This window comes from Fukomys damarensis, unplaced genomic scaffold, assembly GCF_012274545.1.
Source record: "Fukomys damarensis isolate Sample0158 unplaced genomic scaffold, DMR_v1.0_HiC HiC_scaffold_12, whole genome shotgun sequence".
Lineage (NCBI taxonomy): Eukaryota > Metazoa > Chordata > Mammalia > Rodentia > Bathyergidae > Fukomys > Fukomys damarensis.
Window position 1 is genome coordinate 15,139,187 of NW_022900924.1, and position 4,252 is coordinate 15,143,438.

Here is a 4,252-nt window from a genome sequence, read left to right on the forward strand (position 1 = left end):
AAAAAAAAAAAAAAAAAAAAAAAAAAAAGTAATCTCGCTACAGAGAAACAGCAGTCAGTGAGCAATCGTAGGATTTCTGGCACAGAGGCCCAGCAGACTGAGTAGAGACGCAGGGCCTGACTCTGCTGATGAGAAGCACTCTGTCACTTTCTGGCTGTGCGACCTTGGTTGACCTCTTAGCCTCTCCGTGCCGACCCCTGTCCTGGGAGACAGGGCTGAACCTCTGCTTCCGGGTGGGGCTGCTGGGGCTCAGCAGGGCCATTGCCCCACACTTGGAACGAGGTTCCTATGTTTGCTGGTTGTTGTCGCTGCAAAGGGGGCGACTCAGCAAGGCAGCAGAAATTCCACAGAGGATACAGAATCAGAGAGGCTGAGGGGCTTCCCCGAGGACACACAGCAGCTGCCCGGTTCCAGCCTTTGAGGCGAGGATGGTGGGAAGCCCAGAGGTGCCAATTGACAGACGGCTCAGTCAGCGGCCGTCCCTGACACCTCCGGGGCCCACCATCCGGCAGCGCTGACTCACCATCCTCTGCCCAGCTGGCGGCTGGCTGTCCTGACTTGCCGGGGGGCCTGGGTGCGGTGTCACTCACTCCGCAGGCCCAGGAGGCCGGTGACGGGAAGCCGCTCTCAGGACTGTGCCTTGCCCAGCAGTCCAGCACCCAGCCCAGTGTGGAAGGACTTTCTGACTGGATGCTGCGGGCCCAAGAGACTTAAGTCATGGCCACAGCCGGGCATCGTGGTGCCACCTGTAATCCCAGCCCTCGGGAGGCTGAGGCAGGAGGATATGAGTTTGAGGCCAGCCTGGGCTGCACAGCCAGACCCTGTCTCAAAAGACAAACAAAGCTGGAGATTTCTCAATGAGCCAGGACAAAGCCCCCCCACCCCCGTCACTTGTTTGTAGGTGGGGATGGCAGCCCGGGGAGATTGTGTCCTGACCTTGGCCGCGTGGCCACCACCAGGCTGTTTGTCACATTCGGAGATGACGCAGGGCTGGGAGGGGCAACATCGAATTGTCCAGAGGGGACTCCGTGAGCTCTTTACCAAATCGATCAGCGGCCCAGAGCCAGGTGAGGAAAACTGAGGAGCCCGGGCCGAGTCCTGCAGGGAGGCTTCCAACTCCTGCCCATCTTCCTGTCTCAGCCTCCTGAGTGCCTCCTCAGTCCCCCGACGTGAGAAAGGCCTGATTCATGGAGTGCGTGTCCCATGAAAATAGCCGTAGAACTTCCTCAGGCACTGGCTGCAGAGCAGTTGGATATAGAATAACAGCTTTTATTTTTATTTTTTCATTTTGTTTTTGAGAGAGGATCTCACTATGCAGTCCAGGCTGGCCTCAAAGTTGCAGTGATCCTCCTGCCTCAGCCTCCCAAGTGTGGGATCACAGGCGTGCCCCACCACGTCCAGCTAAGTCCTGGTCATATTACTAGAAGTAACAAAGGTAGTACCAGGGAGGCATGAGTGTGGCCCTGTATCACCCTTGAACAGGGCTTCCAAGCTGGGCTTTGCTGTTGCTGGGCTCTGCAGGCCGTGGAGGAGCTTCTGGTTTAGGGGGTGTGTTCAGAGATGGGGAGCAGGAAACAAGCAGGCTGGGGAGGGTGGTGAGGTCACTCAGGGGCACCAGTGCTCCGTGCACTGCTCCATGATCACACCGGAATTTTCTTTATCCTTCTATTCACTCCATTCGGCATTGTGTAGGCCGTAAGTATTGAGCACCTACTGTATGCCAGGCCCTGTTCAGGCCTGGGGGTTGGGCTGTGGATGACACAGGCAAAAGTCCAGTCCCAGAGTCCCCTCAGGGCGAGTGGAGAGGGGGGTGTACCTAGGGGACCGGAGGGATGAGTGTGTGACCAGGGCTGAGAAACAAAATGAAAGTAGGCTGGATGGCTTTAGAAAGAGGGACCAGGAAAGCCAGGTGTGGTGGTGAACACCTGTAATCCCAGCACTCAGGAGGCTGAGGCAGGAAAATGGCCGGGAGTCAGAGGCCAGCCTAGGCTGCACAGCCAAATCCTGACTCAAAATAAACAAACAAGTTTCCAGCCAAGACAGAAAAGGGGCACGGCGCCTGCTCCTGCAGCCCTAACTCAGGCCCGGGGCTGAGCTGCTGTGATCTCTCCACCCGAAACGCCCAGCTGGCAACAGTGCCCTCATCTCCTAGGGAAACTGAGGCCAGGGGAAGCTGGTGACTGCCCTGAGGTCACACAGCGCCTCAGGAGATGCAACTGAGCTCATCAGGCGATGCAGGCCTGGACGCCTCCAGGGTAAACAGAAAGCAAACATCAGGTCACCGCTGCCACCCAGGATACAGGACGGGCTGATCCAACACCTGGGATCAGGGACAGGGACACCGGCCGGGAAGGGGTGATGTACTGGCGGGCATGGTCTGCAGCAATGCAGAGCAGGGTAACATTAACGAGAAGTGTCCACCGCCTCAAGGCCATGGTGTGCTGGGCACCATGGTTATCGATGAAGTTATTAACGCCTCAGAATGCCAGGGGGTGCGCGCCTGTGATGCCGGCACCGGGGAGACTGAGGCAGGAGGATCACCGAGAATTCAGTGCCATCCTGGACTACATAGCAAGACCCTGTCAAACAAACACAAACAACAAAGGCCCCATGATGTATGAGTCCATGTGTGGGGGATGGTACAGCAGACAGAGCCATGGGCGGCTGCCCAAGAGGAGAGGAGGAAGGGCCACAGCAGCTCGTGTGCAGAGGGTTTGTGCAGGGATAACAAAAAGCCCTAAACTTGACCCTCTATAAACAGATGAATCCTATGAGACATCAGTGATAGCTCAATCAAGTTATTCTCCAAAAAAGATGTGTGTGGACAGGGTGTCAAAGTTAGCAATATAGATTTTGCTTTTTCTCCCCTTTTCAGTTCTTTTTGTTTTGTTTCAGGATGGAATTTCACTGTCGCCCAGGTTGGCCTTGAACTGCTGGGCTCAAGTGATCTTCCTGCCTCAGCCTCCCAAGTAGCTGGGACTACAGGTAATGTGCCGTCACACCCGGCTGTGATCTATGCTTTCATAATTCGATGTTTTCCACATTTTTGGAAGCACATGGAAAGGGTTTGTCATTGTGTCTTGAGGCACGTGGGATCACGGCCCCCAGGGGATATCACTTATTGCAGGACCATGGGGGAGACAGCACCGGAGCCCGACTCAGGGACATCTGAACTCAACCAGGGCACCAGCTATGCACACCCAGGCCGCCTTGCTGCTCCTGGGGGACCGCCTCACCCCAGCTTTTGTGCCCCACTGCATACCCCATGAGGGCCCCTGGGAGGGGAGGGAGGGGACAGTGAGAGAAAGGACTCGTCCGAGGTAGGAGTGGCCTAAGAGCCGCCTGCCCTGGCCACCCTGGGTCTCATGGGCTCTCCTGTCCCTGCAGCTTGACAAGAGGGCTTCCGGGACCAGGGATTTGGCTCAGTGGTTCTGCCGCCTCCCTCACAATTGCAGAGTCCTGAGTCCCCCGGTACCAAAAATAAAAGAAAAGAAAGAGGGCTTTGGGAAGAGGAGCGGCCGGCTGCCTGTGGACGCGCGCACTCACGCACACACACACACACACACACACACCCCACACACCACACACACACACACACACACACACACACACACACGCTCCTTTCTAGTCAGAGCCTCGGAAGGACCAGGACTGATGCGTTTGCACAGGGGCCTCAGGAGCCAGACACACAGCCTCCGTGCCTCAGTTTCCCCTCTGGAAGACAGTGATGACAATAGCGCCAGCCCCTCTGTGGGGTGGAGCGGGCGGAGCACTCGGCAGCCGGCAGCCGGTGCACTTCCGGTTTTCTTCTGTTTGTTTTTTTGAGACAGGGTCTCACTATGTAGTTGAAACCTACCTGGAACTTACCATGTAGCCCAGGCTGGTCTCGAACCCGGTTTTCTGTGTTTTTTGTTTTTTGGCTTTTGGGGGTTTTGTTCTGTTTTGTTTTGTTTTTTGAGGGGGTACCGGGATCGAACTCGGTTCCTTGCGGTTGCGAGGCAGGCGGTGGAAACACTGAGCTAAATCCCCAGCCCTTTTACTGGTTTTTGTTATTGTTGTTGTTCCTCGGGCACCTACTACCTGCCAAGCCCGTGCCCACCACTTCAGGGGGCATCATCGGCCGAGCCGCATAGCCCAGTGTGCACCCTAAGGATGGGAAAGCGGACAGAGAAGGGGGCGGGGAAGGACGCAGCAGGCCAGGGCTGGAGCGTGGAGAGGCCGCAGCCTCCCAGTCCTGCGACCCGGCCAGGAC